A 16486-nucleotide genomic window follows, 5' to 3' on the forward strand; every position below is an offset into this window, starting at 1 on the left:
TTCCCTTTGCTGTTAATATGATACAAGCTTAAAAAAAAACAGAGATTTTTTCTTTTTTTACATATTTAGTGGGGTCATTAATATTTATGGCAGATTCTCCAAGTTACAGCTTAATGTAGGGTTGCTCACCATACGTGTAAAAGGCAGGTTCCGCACCTTGCCTGCTGTCAGATGGATGGATTTTATACTCTGGTTTCTCTTCAGATCAAATAAATCTTTCGCCTTTTACTAAAGATTTACGTGGAGAGGAACGACCACGAGTTTCACTCAATTTTTTCAGGCCCAGTTTACACTGGCTGTGCTAAACTTGTACAAAAGTAGAAGAAACTTCTTAAACAGAGATCCAAGAGGTTCTAAGCACCAAGCTGTTGCGAAAAAAAGAAAAAGTTTTGGTTCCCTATTTATGATGTCAGCATCTTTGACTGCGGGCAAAGCATGCCTCAGGCTCTGGCATTCTTGACAGCTGCGGGGCTCTGCCGAGAGACCAAGCATGCATTTAGGGGCGTGTCAGCAGTGGGCATGCCTCATTTGAATACCCATGTTGCACTGCAAGCAGCTGTGCTCCTCTTCCCTTTGCTGTTAACATGATACAAGCTTAAAAAAACACCAGATATTTTGTATTTTTTTACATATTTAGTGGGGTCATTAATATTTATGGCAGATTCTCCAAGTTAAAGCTTAATGTAGGGTTGCTCACCATACGTGTGAAAGGCAGGTTCCACACCTTGCCTGCTGTCAGATGGATGGACTTTATACTCTGGTTTCTCTTCAGATCGAATAAATCTTTCGCATTTTACTAAAGATTTCCGTGGAGAGGAACGAACACGAGTTTCACTCAATTTTTTCAGGCCCAGTTTACACTGGCTGTGCTAAACTTGTACAAAAGTAGAAGAAACTTCTTAAACAGATATCCAAGAGGTTCTAAGCACCAAGCTGTTGCGAAAAAAAGAAAAAGTTTTGGTTCCCTATTTATGATGTCAGCATCTTTGACTGCGGGCAAAGCATGCCTCAGGCTCTGGCATTCTTGACAGCTGCAGGGCTCTGCCGAGAGACCAAGCATGCATTTAGGGGCGTGTCAGCAGTGGGCATGCCTCATTTGAATACCCATGTTGCACTGCAAGCAGCTGTGCTCCTCTTCCCTTTGCTCTTAATATGATACAAGCGTAAAAAAACACCAGATATTTTGTCTTTTTTTACATATTTAGTGGGGTCGTTAATATTTATGGCAGATTCTCCAAGTTACAGCTTAATGTAGGGTTGCTCACCATACGTGTAAAAGGCAGGTTCCGCACCTTGCCTGCTGTCAGATGGATGGACTTTATACTCTGGTTTCTCTTCAGATCGAATAAATCTTTCGCCTTTTACTAAAGATTTCCGTGGAGAGGAACGACCACGAGTTTCACTCAATTTTTTCAGGCCCAGTTTACACTGGCTGTGCTAAACTTGTACAAAAGTAGAAGAAACGTCTTAAACAGAGATCCAAGAGGTTCTAAGCACCAAGCTGTTGCGAAAAAAAGAAAAAGTTTTGGTTCCTTATTTATGATGTCAGCATCTTTGACTGCGGGCAAAGCATGCCTCAGGCTCTGGCATTCTTGACAGCTGCGGGGCTCTGCCGAGAGACCAAGCATGCATTTAGGGGCGTGTCAGCAGTGGGCATGCCTCATTTGAATACCCATGTTGCACTGCAAGCAGCTGTGCTCCTCTTCCCTTTGCTGTTAATATGATACAAGCTTAAAAAAACACCAGATATTTTGTCTTTTTTTACATATTTAGTGGGGTCGTTAATATTTATGGCAGATTCTCCAAGTTACAGCTTAATGTAGGGTTGCTCACCATACGTGTAAAAGGCAGGTTCCGCACCTTGCCTGCTGTCAGATGGATGGACTTTATACTCTGGTTTCTCTTCAGATCGAATAAATCTTTCGCCTTTTACTAAAGATTTCCGTGGAGAGGAACGACCACGAGTTTCACTCAATTTTTTCAGGCCCAGTTTACACTGGCTGTGCTAAACTTGTACAAAAGTAGAAGAAACTTCTTAAACAGAGATCCAAGAGGTTCTAAGCACCAAGATGTTGCGAAAAAAAGAAAAAGTTTTGGATCCCTATTTATGATGTCAGCATCTTTGACTGCGGGCAAAGCATGCCTCAGGCTCTGGCATTCTTGACAGCTGCAGGGCTCTGCCGAGAGACCAAGCATGCATTTAGGGGCGTGTCAGCAGTGGGCATGCCTCATTTGAATACCCATGTTGCACTGCAAGCAGCTGTGCTCCTCTTCCCTTTGCTGTTAATATGATACAAGCGTAAAAAAACACCAGATATTTTGTCTTTTTTTACATATTTAGTGGGGTCATTAATATTTATGGCAGATTCTCCAAGTTAAAGCTTAATGTAGGGTTGCTCACCATACTTGTGAAGGGCAGGTTCCACACCTTGCCTGCTGTCAGATGGATGGATTTTATACTCGGGTTTCTATTCAGATCGAATAAATCTTTCGCCTTTTACTAAAGATTTCCGTGGAGAGGAACGACCATGAGTTTCACTCAATTTTTTCAGGCCCAGTTTACACTGGCTGTGCTAAACTTGTACAAAAGTAGAAGAAACTTCTTAAACAGAGATCCAAGAGGTTCTAAGCACCAAGCTGTTGCGAAAAAAAGAAAAAGTTTTGGATCCCTATTTATGATGTCAGCATCTTTGACTGCGGGCAAAGCATGCCTCAGGCTCTGGCATTCTTGACAGCTGGGGGGCTCTGCCGAGAGACCAAGCATGCATTTAGGGGCGTGTCAGCAGTGGGCATGCCTCATTTGAATACCCATGTTGCACTGCAAGCAGCTGTGCTCCTCTTCCCTTTGCTGTTAACATGATACAAGCTAAAAAAAAAAAAAAAAAAAGATATTTTTTTCTTTTTTTACATATTTAGTGGGGTCATTAATATTTATGGCAGATTCTCCAAGTTAATGCTTAATTTAGGGTTGCTCACCATACGTGTGAAAGGCAGGTTCCACACCTTGCCTGCTGTCAGATGGATGGATTTTATACTCTGGTTTCTCTTCAGATCGAATAAATCTTTCGCCTTTTACTAAAGATTTCCGTGGAGAGGAACGACCATGAGTTTCACTCAATTTTTTAGGCCCAGTTTACACTGGCTGTGCTAAACTTGTACAAAAGTAGAAGAAACTTCTTAAACAGAGATCCAAGAGGTTCTAAGCACCAAGCTGTTGCGAAAAAAAGAAAAAGTTTTGGATCCCTATTTATGATGTCAGCATCTTTGACTGCGGGCAAAGCATGCCTCAGGCTCTGGCATTCTTGACAGCTGCAGGGCTCTGCCGAGAGACCAAGCATGCATTTAGGGGCGTGTCAGCAGTGGGCATGCCTCATTTGAATACCCATGTTGCACTGCAAGCAGCTGTGCTCCTCTTCCCTTTGCTGTTAATATGATACAAGCGTAAAAAAACACCAGATATTTTGTCTTTTTTTTTACATATTTAGTGGGGTCATTAATATTTATGGCAGATTCTCCAAGTTACAGTTTAATGTAGGGTTGCTCACCATACGTGGAAAGGCAGGTTCCGCACCTTGCCTGCTGTCAGATGGATGGACTTTATACTCTGGTTTCTCTTCAGATCGAATAAATCTTTCGCCTTTTACTAAAGATTTCCGTGGAGAGGAACGAACACGAGTTTCACTCAATTTTTTCAGGCCCAGTTTACACTGGCTGTGCTAAACTTGTACAAACGTTGAAGAAACTTCTTAAACAGAGATCCAAGAGGTTCTAAGCACCAAGCTGTTGCGAAAAAAAGAAAAAGTTTTGGTTCCCTATTTATGATGTCAGCATCTTTGACTGCGGGCAAAGCATGCCTCAGGCTCTGGCATTCTTGACAGCTGCGGGGCTCTGCCGAGAGACCAAGCATGCATTTAGGGGCGTGTCAGCAGTGGGCATGCCTCATTTGAATACCCATGTTGCACTGCAAGCAGCTGTGCTCCTCTTCCCTTTGCTGTTAATATGATACAAGCTTAAAAAAAAAACAGATATTTTTTCTTTTTTTACATATTTAGTGGGGTCGTTAATATTTATGGCAGATTCTCCAAGTTACAGCTTAATGTAGGGTTGCTCACCATACGTGTAAAAGGCAGGTTCCGCACCTTGCCTGCTGTCAGATGGATGGATTTTATACTCTGGTTTCTTTTCAGATCGAATAAATCTTTCGCCTTTTACTAAAGATTTCCGTGGAGAGGAACGACCATGAGTTTCACTCAATTTTTTCAGGCCCAGTTTACACTGGCTGTGCTAAACTTGTACAAAAGTAGAAGAAACTTCTTAAACAGAGATCCAAGAGGATCTAAGCACCAAGTTGTTGCAAAAAAAAGAAAAAGTTTTGGCTCCCTATTTATGATGTCAGCATCTTTGACTGCGGGCAAAGCATGCCTCAGGCTCTGGCATTCTTGACAGCTGCAGGGCTCTGCCGAGAGACCAAGCATGCATCTAGGGGCGTGTCAGCAGTGGGCATGCCTCATTTGAATACCCATGTTGCACTGCAAGCAGCTGTGCTCCTCTTCCCTTTGCTGTTAATATGATACAATCTTAAAAAAACCCCAGATATTTTTTTACATATTTAGTGGGGTCATTAATATTTATGGCAGATTCTCCAAGTTACAGTTTAATGTAGGGTTGCTCACCATACGTGTAAAAGGCAGGTTCCGCACCTTGCCTCCTGTCAGATGGATGGACTTTATACTCTGGTTTCTCTTCAGATCGAATAAATTTTTCGCCTTTTACTAAAGATTTCCGTGGAGAGGAACGAACATGAGTTTCACTCAATTTTTTCAGGCCCAGTTTACACTGGCTGTGCTAAACTTGTACAAAAGTAGAAGAAACTTCTTAAACAGAGATCCAAGAGGTTCTAAGCACCAAGTTGTTGCAAAAAAAAGGAAAAAGTTTTGGCTCCCTATTTATGATGTCAGCATCTTTGACTGCGGGCAAAGCATGCCTCAGGCTCTGGCAATCTTGACAGCTGCAGGGCTCTGCCGAGAGACCAAGCATGCATTTAGGGGCGTGTCAGCAGTGGGCATGCCTCATTTGAATACCCATGTTGCACTGCAAGCAGCTGTGCTCCTCTTCCCTTTGCTGTTAATATGATACAAGCTTAAAAAAAAAACAGATATTTTGTCTTTTTTTACATATTTAGTGGGGTCATTAATATTTATGGCAGATTCTCCAAGTTACAGTTTAATGTAGGGTTGCTCACCATACGTGTAAAAGGCAGGTTCCGCACCTTGCCTCCTGTCAGATGGATGGACTTTATACTCTGGTTTCTCTTCAGATCGAATAAATCTTTCGCCTTTTACTAAAGATTTCAGTGGAGAGGAACGAACATGAGTTTCACTCAATTTTTTCAGGCCCAGTTTACACTGGCTGTGCTAAACTTGTACAAAAGTAGAAGAAACTTCTTAAACAGAGATCCAAGAGGTTCTAAGCACCAAGTTGTTGCAAAAAAAAGGAAAAAGTTTTGGCTCCCTATTTATGATGTCAGCATCTTTGACTGCGGGCAAAGCATGCCTCAGGCTCTGGCAATCTTGACAGCTGCAGGGCTCTGCCGAGAGACCAAGCATGCATTTAGGGGCGTGTCAGCAGTGGGCATGCCTCATTTGAATACCCATGTTGCACTGCAAGCAGCTGTGCTCCTCTTCCCTTTGCTGTTAATATGATACAAGCTTAAAAAAAAAACAGATATTTTTTTACATATTTAGTGGGGTTATTAATATTTATGGCAGATTCTCCAAGTTACAGTTTAATGTAGGGTTGCTCACCATACGTGTAAAAGGCAGGTTCCGCACCTTGCCTGCTGTCAGATGGATGGACTTTATATTCTGGTTTCTCTTCAGATCGAATAGATCTTTTGCCTTTTACTAAAGATTTCCGTGGAGAGGAACGACCATGAGTTTCACTCAATTTTTTCAGGCCCAGTTTACATTGGCTGTGTTAAACTTGTACAAAAGTAGAAGAATCTTCTTAAACAGAGATCCAAGAGGATCTAAGCACCAAGTTGTTGCAAAAAAAAGGAAAAAGTTTTGGCTCCCTATTTATGATGTCAGCATCTTTGACTGCGGGCAAAGCATGCCTCAGGCTCTGGCAATCTTGACAGCTGCAGGGCTCTGCCGAGAGACCAAGCATACATTTAGGGGCGTGTCAGCAGTGGGCATGCCTCATTTGAATACCCATGTTGCACTGCAAGCAGCTGTGCTCCTCTTCCCTTTGCTGTTAATATGATACAAGCTTAAAAAAAAACCAGATATTTTTTTACATATTTAGTGGGGTCATTAATATTTATGGCAGATTCTCCAAGTTACAGTTTAATGTAGGGTTGCTCACCATACGTGTAAAAGGCAGGTTTCGCACCTTGCCTGCTGTCAGATGGATGGACTTTATACTCTGGTTTCTCTTCAGATCGAATAAAAGATTTCCGTGGAGAGGAACGACCATGAGTTTCACTCAATTTTTTCAGGCCCAGTTTACACTGGCTGTGCTAAACTTGTACAAAAGTAGAAGAAACTTCTTAAACAGAGATCCAAGAGGATCTAAGCACCAAGTTGCTGCAAAAAAAAGGAAAAAGTTTTGGCTCCCTATTTATGATGTCAGCATCTTTGACTGCGGGCAAAGCATGCCTCAGGCTCTGGCAATCTTGACAGCTGCAGGGCTCTGCCGAGAGACCAAGCATACATTTAGGGGCGTGTCAGCAGTGGGCATGCCTCATTTGAATACCCATGTTGCACTGCAAGCAGCTGTGCTCCTCTTCCCTTTGCTGTTAATATGATACAAGCTTAAAAAAAAAACAGATATTTTGTCTTTTTTTACATATTTAGTGGGGTCATTAATATTTATGGCAGATTCTCCAAGTTACAGCTTAATGTAGGGTTGCTCACCATACGTGTAAAAGGCAGGTTCCGCACCTTGCCTGCTGTCAGATGGATGGACTTTCTACTCTGGTTTCTCTTCAGATTGAATAAATTTTTCGCCTTTTACTAAAGATTTCCGTGGAGAGGAACGACCATGAGTTTCACTCAATTTTTTCAGGCCCAGTTTACACTGGCTGTGCTAAACTTGTACAAAAGTAGAAGAAACTTCTTAAACAGAGATCCAAGAGGATCTAAGCACCAAGTTGTTGCAAAAAAAAGAAAAAGTTTTGGCTCCCTATTTATGATGTCAGCATCTTTGACTGCGGGCAAAGCATGCCTCAGGCTCTGGCATTCTTGACAGCTGCAGGGCTCTGCCGAGAGACCAAGCATGCATCTAGGGGCGTGTCAGCAGTGGGCATGCCTCATTTGAATACCCATGTTGCACTGCAAGCAGCTGTGCTCCTCTTCCCTTTGCTGTTAACATGATACAAGCTAAAAAAAAAAAAAAAAAAAAAGATATTTTTTTCTTTTTTTACATATTTAGTGGGGTCATTAATATTTATGGCAGATTCTCCAAGTTAAAGCTTAATGTAGGGTTGCTCACCATACGTGTGAAAGGCAGGTTCCACACCTTGCCTGCTGTCAGATGGATGGATTTTATACTCTGGTTTCTCTTCAGATCGAATTATTCTTTCGCCTTTTACTAAAGATTTCCGTGGAGAGGAACGACCATGAGTTTCACTCAATTTTTTCAGGCCAAGTTTACACTGGCTGTGCTAAAGTTGTACAAAAGTAGAAGAAACTTCTTAACCCCTTAAGGACACATGACGTGTGTGACATGTCATGATTCCCTTTTATTCCAGAAGCTTGGTCCTTAAGGGGTTAAACAGAGATCCAAGAGGTTCTAAGCACCAAGCTGTTGCGAAAAAAAGAAAAAGTTTTGGTTCCCTATTTATGATGTCAGCATCTTTGACTGCGGGCAAAGCATGCCTCAGGCTCTGGCATTCTTGACAGCTGCAGGGCTCTGCCGAGAGACCAAGCATGCATTTAGGGGCGTGTCAGCAGTGGGCATGCCTCATTTGAATACCCATGTTGCACTGCAAGCAGCTGTGCTCCTCTTCCCTTTGCTGTTAATATGATACAAGCTAAAAAAAATATATATATATATTTTTTTCTTTTTTTACATATTTAGTGGGGTCATTAATATTTATGGCAGATTCTCCAAGTTACAGTTTAATGTAGGGTTGCTCACCATACGTGTAAAAGGCAGGTTCCGCACCTTGCCTGCTGTCAGATGGATGGACTTTATACTCTGGTTTCTCTTCAGATCGAATAAATCTTTCGCCTTTTACTAAAGATTTCCGTGGAGAGGAACGAACACGAGTTTCACTCAATTTTTTCAGGCCCAGTTTACACTGGCTGTGCTAAACTTGTACAAAAGTAGAAGAAACTTCTTAAACAGAGATCCAAGAGGTTCTAAGCACCAAGCTGTTGCGAAAAAAAGAAAAAGTTTTGGTTCCCTATTTATGATGTCAGCATCTTTGACTGCGGGCAAAGCATGCCTCAGGCTCTGGCATTCTTGACAGCTGCAGGGCTCTGCCGAGAGACCAAGCATGCATTTAGGGGCGTGTCAGCAGTGGGCATGCCTCATTTGAATACCCATGTTGCACTGCAAGCAGCTGTGCTCCTCTTCCCTTTGCTGTTAATATGATACAAGCTTAAAAAAAAAAACAGATATTTTTTCTTTTTTTACATATTTAGTGGGGTCATTAATATTTATGGCAGATTCTCCAAGTTACAGCTTAATGTAGGGTTGCTCACCATACGTGTAAAAGGCAGGTTCCGCACCTTGCCTGCTGTCAGATGGATGGACTTTATACTCTGGTTTCTCTTCAGATCGAATAAATCTTTCGCCTTTTACTAAAGATTTCCGTGGAGAGGAACGAACACGAGTTTCACTCAATTTTTTCAGGCCCAGTTTACACTGGCTGTGCTAAACTTGTACAAAAGTAGAAGAAACTTCTTAAACAGAGATCCAAGAGGTTCTAAGCACCAAGCTGTTGCGAAAAAAAGAAAACGTTTTGGATCCCTATTTATGATGTCAGCATCTTTGACTGCGGGCAAAGCATGCCTCAGGCTCTGGCATTCTTGACAGCTGGGGGGCTCTGCCGAGAGACCAAGCATGCATTTAGGGGCGTGTCAGCAGTGGGCATGCCTCATTTGAATACCCATGTTGCACTGCAAGCAGCTGTGCTCCTCTTCCCTTTGCTGTTAACATGATACAAGCTAAAAAAAAAAAAAAAAAAAGATATTTTTTTCTTTTTTTACATATTTAGTGGGGTCATTAATATTTATGGCAGATTCTCCAAGTTAAAGCTTAATTTAGGGTTGCTCACCATACGTGTGAAAGGCAGGTTCCACACCTTGCCTGCTGTCAGATGGATGGATTTTATACTCTGGTTTCTCTTCAGATCGAATAAATCTTTCGCCTTTTACTAAAGATTTCCGTGGAGAGGAACGACCATGAGTTTCACTCAATTTTTTCAGGCCCAGTTTACACTGGCTGTGCTAAACTTGTACAAAAGTAGAAGAAACTTCTTAAACAGAGATCCAAGAGGTTCTAAGCACCAAGCTGTTGCGAAAAAAAGAAAAAGTTTTGGATCCCTATTTATGATGTCAGCATCTTTGACTGCGGGCAAAGCATGCCTCAGGCTCTGGCATTCTTGACAGCTGCAGAGACCAAGCATGCATTTAGGGGCGTGTCAGCAGTGGGCATGCCTCATTTGAATACCCATGTTGCACTGCAAGCAGCTGTGCTCCTCTTCCCTTTGCTGTTAATATGATACAAGCGTAAAAAAACACCAGATATTTTGTCTTTTTTTTTACATATTTAGTGGGGTCATTAATATTTATGGCAGATTCTCCAAGTTACAGTTTAATGTAGGGTTGCTCACCATACGTGGAAAGGCAGGTTCCGCACCTTGCCTGCTGTCAGATGGATGGACTTTATACTCTGGTTTCTCTTCAGATCGAATAAATCTTTCGCCTTTTACTAAAGATTTCCGTGGAGAGGAACGAACACGAGTTTCACTCAATTTTTTCAGGCCCAGTTTACACTGGCTGTGCTAAACTTGTACAAAAGTAGAAGAAACTTCTTAAACAGAGATCCAAGAGGATCTAAGCACCAAGTTGTTGCAAAAAAAAGAAAAAGTTTTGGCTCCCTATTTATGACGTCAGCATCTTTGACTGCGGGCAAAGCATGCCTCAGGCTCTGGCATTCTTGACAGCTGCAGGGCTCTGCCGAGAGACCAAGCATGCATCTAGGGGCGTGTCAGCAGTGGGCATGCCTCATTTGAATACCCATGTTGCACTGCAAGCAGCTGTGCTCCTCTTCCCTTTGCTGTTAATATGATACAATCTTAAAAAAAACCCAGATATTTTTTTACATATTTAGTGGGGTCATTAATATTTATGGCAGATTCTCCAAGTTACAGTTTAATGTAGGGTTGCTCACCATATGTGTAAAAGGCAGGTTCCGCACCTTGCCTGCTGTCAGATGGATGAACTTTATACTCTGGTTTCTCTTCAGATTGAATAAATTTTTCGCCTTTTACTAAAGATTTCCGTGGAGAGGAACGACCATGAGTTTCACTCAATTTTTTCAGGCCCAGTTTACACTGGCTGTGCTAAACTTGTACAAAAGTAGAAGAAACTTCTTAAACAGAGATCCAAGTGGTTCTAAGTACCAAGCTGTTGCAAAAAAAAGAAAAAGTTTTGGCTCCCTATTTATGATGTTGATGTAGATTAATTTAGAAATAAACAAATATGTTTAAATGTCTATCTGTTCCTGTCCAAATCTGAGATGATTAAATTGCGTATACGCAGAAGTAAGCTCACACTGACACATGGAGTTCAGGTTAAAAGCACTTCAGAAAATTTAATACAATCTGGTTGGAAAACAGTTGTGCAGATCTTTTTAAAAGCAAAATGACATCATCATTGAATATCAGATAATAACAAATAAACATCATTAATTGGATTAAACATTATGTGACTAACTTCGTGTCCACCCACCAATATTATTAATTGGCTCAGGGGTTTGAGTGACCAGCTAGGTGTCCTCCCACCGGGAGGTGGTATTGTTCTGGACAAGGGTGTGGACAGAAGGCTCAGGCGCCATCTTTCCCAGCATGAGGTTTACTCGGTGGAAAGGGGGGCTTGAGCGTCATTTTACACAGTCAGTGATATCGGGCCTCATGTCCAGGTGCAAGGTCTCTTATGAATAGAACATTTCATTACTACTGTGTTCTCGTGGCCTTCAAATTATACTATGTTGCAAGTTAGGGGAAAGTCAGTAAAGTCAGCAGTTCCTGAGTTAATCATATCTTTATAGAGAATACAGTCTTTGTCTATTGTATTAGATGTGCTGGGAAATTCTGTCATGTAATGTAGTTTTAAAATGAACAAGTTAGGTTATGAGGACAAAATGGAGGATTCACAGTATGCAGTTAAAATGGAGTTAGTACAATAATTCAATACAAGTTCAATAAAGATTTTTAATAATTCTACATCAGTCCCCCCTATGAAATGTTAATATTCTAAGAGATAAACTTTATTAGTTAGTTTCAGAAGACAGGTTAGCCCAAAGGCACAAAACCCTATGAAGTAACGGTTCTTAAAGTCTTCTTAGTTCTTCAGAGGGACATCATAAATAGACAAGCTTACATTACCATATGGACCTGTGTTATCTGGAATATAGGCACAACAAGTCATGGTGACAGGTAAACGTTGTTGGTTGCAATAGATATAATAAAAGCAAATCAAAATATTATTATTATTATTAGCAGTGACGGTTGAGAAAATGGACTCAAACTTTCCCTTTACTGCAAAATCATCTGGTACCCCCCTTGGCACACCTATGGCATCAATATATATATATCAAACTTTCCCTTTAGAGGGGTGCTCCTTTTTATGTTCTGAAGCATGAATGTGGTGTGTCAAGAGTACCTTGTCATGTATTATGTGTATTGACATAATAACCTTGGTTAGGGTGTAGTATTAAACCTGTCCCACGCTACATCAGCGTAGGTGGACTCGGATCATTTAGTCAATATTAATATCACCACAAACTCAGGATGGGCAAATAATCCTGAGGAAGCTTGGCATTTGGATCTCTTCAGCTTCACGAGGTCTCCTTTTGGGGTCCTCGGCTTTCCATCGATGGCAGGTGGTCAGGCATTATTATGGCCATCAAACACCTACTTGCTGGTATCTTTTTATTTAACAAGTCATTTTTTTTCTTTAGAGTCAAAAGTGTGTCAAAATCAACAAATGTTACTTCTCATGTTGCAGAGATAGAGAGAGTCTTGAATCTGGAACAATGAATCCACTGAGTGATCTCTGCAACTTTCACAATGCACTATTGGATATATGGTCTTGGTTGTCACATTGATGACCGGCTAGGCTTCTGGCCATCCTGACAAAATGTCTATTATAACTAGTGCATATTTGACCCAGTAGCTCTTTGTCACCTGGATTCTTGAAAGGGATATTGAGAGTTAGCTAGGTGCTTAGGATTCTCCTCCTCTTCTGCCTGAGCTGTCCTTGGCACAAATAACACAGGATCGGCAGTGACTGGTGATTAGAGGAGTAATTCTAGGTGCTTTAGAGTATTTAGAGATCAAAGAGTTCATGAGGGTCTTGGATAGGTATAAAGTTCCATGGGCTCACTGCCCAGTACATGTTTTTGGGTAAACAGAGCTTAAGAGCGTTGGAGTACAGCCCGTCTTCAAGGGTTGCCCCTTTCTGTTTTTCCAGCTTTGTATTTCTTCAGGGTCAGTAGCTGCTTTGTCATTCTTTTAGAAGCTTGAGATCTGTAGGTAGGATCTACATGGTGAGTATAGAAGTTTCTTTAGCGGACACCATTCTGTCCACTTCCCTTGGTGCACTTGTGGCTTGGTTGGCAGCTTTTAGTCAGCTGAGTGGTGCTTCTTATCTTCCAGATTGATCCAAAATAATGTGCTGCACCCAGGGCATGTCTTGAGTCAGTGTAGGTATTGGCATGTCTTCCTTCAGGTATTTTGTATGCCACTGAGAAGGCTGTCAATTCAGCGTCTTGAGCAGATGTGAGTGAGGAAAGTGAAGGTGCTTGACGTACCTGATCTTCTGTAGCAACAGCAAATCCAGTATGGTACCTTTCCTCTTTATCCGCAAACAGAGTGGAGTCAGGATCTGGTAAAGCTACTTTGTCTTTCTATTCACAGTTCTCTTGCTGACCCCCCTCTGTAGAGATTTGTAAATTGAATGTTCATGTTTTGTTCTAATGAGTCAAGTTCCTTTCATGAGATTTCTGGGGACTTAGTGAAGAAAAAACATGAGGGACAGCCACCTCCCTTACTTCCATGGGAATCTGGGTCAGGGCCGCACTATTTCCTTGAGAGTGCCCAAAACAGTTCTTTCAGTGTGGTATTCCCCCCTGGGGAGTGGCGGAAGAGTGGCCAGAGCAACTTTTCTTCAAAATATAATGTTGTCAGGTAGAGGCAGAGTTGTCTATGGGTGGAGGAAATTGGTAAGGAATAAGAAGGGAGGAAGCATATAAAGGATATAGATATGGTGGTGGGGAGATGGAAGAATGAGTAGCGGATAGAGTGAGAGGGAAGAAGGTGGAGTAGGAGGAGGAGAAGGAGGAGTAGAGGAGAAGTAGGAGGAGAGAGGAGAAGGTGGAGTAGAGGGAGGAGTAGGAAGAAGAAGGAGGAGTAAGAGCAGGAAGAAGGAGTAGGAGGAGGAGAAGGTGGAGTAGAGGGAGGAGTAGGAAGAAGAAGGAGGAGTAAGAGCAGGAAGAAGGAGTAGGAGGAGGAGAAGGTGGAGTAGAGGGAGGAGTAGGAGGAGAAAGTGGAGTAGAGGGAGGAGTAGGAAGAGGAGGGAGGAGTAAGAGCAGGAAGAAGGAGTGGGGGGGGTAGAGGAGAAGGAGGAGGAAAGAGGAGAAGGTGGAGTAGAGGAAGGAGTAGGAGGAGAAAGTGGAGTAGAGGGAGGAGTAGGAAGAGGAGGGAGGAGTAAGAGCAGGAAGAAGGAGTAGGAGGAGGAGAAGGTGGAGTAGAGGGAGGAGTAGGAGGAGAAAGTGGAGTAGAGGGAGGAGTAGGAAGAGGAGGGAGGAGTAAGAGCAGGAAGAAGGAGTAGGAGGAGGAGAAGGAGGAGTAGAGGGAGGGGCAGTAGGGGAAAGTGGGGGACTGTAGATGAAGGGGAGGGATCGGTGGGAGGAATAAGCGGGGATGGGCAGGTAAGGGAGCAAACAGGTGATGTAGCAATGGAGGATACATCAGAAATCAAGACTAGGTAGAAATGCAATGGAGGCTGCAAATAGCCCATGTACAACAACTATTAACTGGCCCTATGCTTTCCCTAGAGAAAAATAATAAAAGGCTAACATGCTCATCTTGTCTCCACAAGCCTCGAACGTTTCACTCCCATGGGTGGCCCATGATGGCTTGCCCACCACTTCTCCACACGGGGTCTTGTGCCCGCGGAGACAGACGCTATCCCTGACTCTCGTTCTTAATTTAATAATTTATATCTAACATCTCAAAATGTAATTTCTACTTATATCACAAATATACATTATCACAATTTTATGTCTCGTAAATGGGATAAAATTTATTCTACTCTTCACTGATAATGTATTTTTAAAACATACAAAATAGACAAATAACATTGCCTTCTGCAAAATAAATGGAAAAGATAATGGAGATTTTGTTAAGCTTATAAATGGCTATACATTAATCCACATTTATTTTCCTCCAGTTTCTGGCTGTTAATGACAATGTACAATGTAATAGAGCAGCAGGGAATGCTAGCAGAATGCTTGGTTGCATTGGGAGAGGTATTAGCAGTAGGAAGAGGGAAATGCTCATGCCATTGTACAGAACACTGGTGAGACCTTACTTAGAGTACTGGATACAGTACTGGAGACCATATCTTCAGAAGGATATGGATACCTTAGAGAGAGTTCAAAGAAGGGCTACTAAACTGGTTCACGGATTGCAGGGTAAAATTCACCAGGAAAGGTTAAAGGATCTTAACAGGTATAGCTAGGTGAAAGGACGAGACAGGGGAAATATGATAAAAGCATTTTAAATACATAAAGGGAAACAACACAGTAAAAGTGGAGACTATATTTAAAAGAAGGAAAAACTACCATAACAAGAGGACATAGTCTCAAAAATAGAGGGACAAAGGTTTAAAAAATAATATCAGGAAGTATTACATTACTGAGAGGGTAGTGGATGCATGGAATAGCCTTCCAACTGGAGTGGTAGAGGTTAACTCAGTAGAAGTGTTTTAAGCATGCGTGGGATAGGCATAAGGCTAAGCACTTGCTGCTAGTAACAGATCTAGAATTAATATACTATAATGCCCAAAGTCTCAATTCCTACGCATATGCAATAATAAAATATCTGGGCTTACAACAAAAATTATGTTAGTCAGTCTTTAAACTTGGCTTATTCATTTGTTCAAGAAATCTTGGTTTATTAGAACTTTCTTTTAGTAAATGTTCTTTAAGATAACCCTTCTTTCAGCATGTTATCTATCAATCTTTGTACACAAAGCTAAAACACACTTGTTACTTATACGTGAAACGATAGACATATATATTCTATCTACATATTAACCAATACTTGTCACAGACACCTTCCTGACACAGGGAAACTAATAGCAGGATAATCCTAGTAACCGTAACCTTTTTGTTCATAATATATGGGAATTAAGGAAGACAGCATGTCTTTAAGATAGGATGAGCATGACACAATACACGGGCGGAAAATAAATAAATAAAATAAATAAATAAACTCACGGAATGCAAACAATATACCTACAGCCATTAATCACTTTTCCTCTTCACAATCTAGCTTAACAACTTTGCATATTCCCTCTATCCACATTGCATAGTAATGCAACAAATCACACTTGCCTTTACATTTTTAACTCGTCCAAATAATTCTCTATTCCTGCATCAGATTCACTTTCCTAACCTTCGTAATAAACACTGAGCTACATCCCTGACTCCTTATCTTATACAACAGTCTTGGAGAAAATACTTTGTTCCATTGCTAAATCTTATCATTAGTTTCTGAATAATTTTACTGAACGCAGAACTGAAAAACCAGGAATGTCACCCCTCCCTCTCCCCCCTCGCGTCTCACAGAAGGCAAGGAGAGAGCCAGCATGAAGTTTTTTAACCATGTCAGCGCTGGAAAGACAGTTACGTTACAATTATTGCAAAAGCAAAGAGACACAAAAACACAACATTTAATAATACTCTTCAGTGAAACTCAATACAAAACCCCCACCCTCTACCAGGGTAATGGCTAACACAAAATACAAAAACAATTATTATAATATACATACATTCTTAACCCTTTGTGATCTAGTTCTTCCTCAACCCTACCTTCCTGCTGAATAGCAGTGCTACTCTGTACCAGTAAGCTTGCTTTCTTCTCTGTCAGTAATCTACCACATGAAGGCACAGCAATTTTACACACTTTAGCAATCTCTATCTTCAACTAGATCACACGCGCTAGCCAGCCCTTATTGGGCTTTTC

General features: G+C 41.5%; 18 non-coding genes and 1 pseudogene across 18 annotated transcripts; all 19 read left to right on the forward strand.

Annotated features, from left to right (window-relative positions):
- Positions 1-184: 184 nt before the first annotated feature.
- LOC134569909 (U5 spliceosomal RNA) lies at positions 185-298 on the forward strand. Its single transcript, XR_010084571.1, has one exon. It is a non-coding gene; the product is annotated as a U5 spliceosomal RNA (small nuclear RNA).
- A 454-nt stretch (positions 299-752) lies between these two features.
- Positions 753-866, forward strand: LOC134569807 (U5 spliceosomal RNA). The gene has a single exon (XR_010084473.1). It is a non-coding gene; the product is annotated as a U5 spliceosomal RNA (small nuclear RNA).
- Positions 867-1320: 454 nt separating this feature from the next.
- LOC134570364 (U5 spliceosomal RNA) lies at positions 1321-1434 on the forward strand. The gene has a single exon (XR_010084997.1). It is a non-coding gene; the product is annotated as a U5 spliceosomal RNA (small nuclear RNA).
- Positions 1435-1888: 454 nt separating this feature from the next.
- LOC134570365 (U5 spliceosomal RNA) lies at positions 1889-2002 on the forward strand. The gene has a single exon (XR_010084998.1). It is a non-coding gene; the product is annotated as a U5 spliceosomal RNA (small nuclear RNA).
- Positions 2003-2456: 454 nt separating this feature from the next.
- LOC134569714 (U5 spliceosomal RNA) lies at positions 2457-2570 on the forward strand. Its single transcript, XR_010084383.1, has one exon. It is a non-coding gene; the product is annotated as a U5 spliceosomal RNA (small nuclear RNA).
- A 461-nt stretch (positions 2571-3031) lies between these two features.
- Positions 3032-3144, forward strand: LOC134569471 (U5 spliceosomal RNA). Its single transcript, XR_010084148.1, has one exon. It is a non-coding gene; the product is annotated as a U5 spliceosomal RNA (small nuclear RNA).
- Positions 3145-3599: 455 nt separating this feature from the next.
- On the forward strand, positions 3600-3713 carry LOC134570499 (U5 spliceosomal RNA). The gene has a single exon (XR_010085124.1). It is a non-coding gene; the product is annotated as a U5 spliceosomal RNA (small nuclear RNA).
- Positions 3714-4167: 454 nt separating this feature from the next.
- Positions 4168-4281, forward strand: LOC134569430 (U5 spliceosomal RNA). Its single transcript, XR_010084108.1, has one exon. It is a non-coding gene; the product is annotated as a U5 spliceosomal RNA (small nuclear RNA).
- A 447-nt stretch (positions 4282-4728) lies between these two features.
- Positions 4729-4842, forward strand: LOC134569464 (U5 spliceosomal RNA). Its single transcript, XR_010084141.1, has one exon. It is a non-coding gene; the product is annotated as a U5 spliceosomal RNA (small nuclear RNA).
- A 455-nt stretch (positions 4843-5297) lies between these two features.
- LOC134569687 (U5 spliceosomal RNA) lies at positions 5298-5411 on the forward strand. Its single transcript, XR_010084356.1, has one exon. It is a non-coding gene; the product is annotated as a U5 spliceosomal RNA (small nuclear RNA).
- Positions 5412-5859: 448 nt separating this feature from the next.
- LOC134569821 (U5 spliceosomal RNA) lies at positions 5860-5973 on the forward strand. Its single transcript, XR_010084488.1, has one exon. It is a non-coding gene; the product is annotated as a U5 spliceosomal RNA (small nuclear RNA).
- Positions 5974-6421: 448 nt separating this feature from the next.
- LOC134569989 (U5 spliceosomal RNA) lies at positions 6422-6517 on the forward strand (annotated as a pseudogene).
- Positions 6518-6972: 455 nt separating this feature from the next.
- Positions 6973-7086, forward strand: LOC134569752 (U5 spliceosomal RNA). Its single transcript, XR_010084419.1, has one exon. It is a non-coding gene; the product is annotated as a U5 spliceosomal RNA (small nuclear RNA).
- Positions 7087-7549: 463 nt separating this feature from the next.
- LOC134569923 (U5 spliceosomal RNA) lies at positions 7550-7663 on the forward strand. The gene has a single exon (XR_010084585.1). It is a non-coding gene; the product is annotated as a U5 spliceosomal RNA (small nuclear RNA).
- Positions 7664-8197: 534 nt separating this feature from the next.
- On the forward strand, positions 8198-8311 carry LOC134570500 (U5 spliceosomal RNA). Its single transcript, XR_010085125.1, has one exon. It is a non-coding gene; the product is annotated as a U5 spliceosomal RNA (small nuclear RNA).
- Positions 8312-8766: 455 nt separating this feature from the next.
- LOC134570501 (U5 spliceosomal RNA) lies at positions 8767-8880 on the forward strand. The gene has a single exon (XR_010085126.1). It is a non-coding gene; the product is annotated as a U5 spliceosomal RNA (small nuclear RNA).
- Positions 8881-9341: 461 nt separating this feature from the next.
- Positions 9342-9455, forward strand: LOC134570144 (U5 spliceosomal RNA). The gene has a single exon (XR_010084791.1). It is a non-coding gene; the product is annotated as a U5 spliceosomal RNA (small nuclear RNA).
- A 443-nt stretch (positions 9456-9898) lies between these two features.
- On the forward strand, positions 9899-10012 carry LOC134570503 (U5 spliceosomal RNA). The gene has a single exon (XR_010085128.1). It is a non-coding gene; the product is annotated as a U5 spliceosomal RNA (small nuclear RNA).
- Positions 10013-10459: 447 nt separating this feature from the next.
- Positions 10460-10573, forward strand: LOC134569672 (U5 spliceosomal RNA). Its single transcript, XR_010084342.1, has one exon. It is a non-coding gene; the product is annotated as a U5 spliceosomal RNA (small nuclear RNA).
- The last annotated feature ends 5913 nt before the right edge of the window (positions 10574-16486 follow it).

This window comes from Pelobates fuscus, chromosome 7 (genome assembly GCF_036172605.1).
Source record: "Pelobates fuscus isolate aPelFus1 chromosome 7, aPelFus1.pri, whole genome shotgun sequence".
Taxonomy (NCBI): Eukaryota; Metazoa; Chordata; class Amphibia; order Anura; family Pelobatidae; genus Pelobates; species Pelobates fuscus.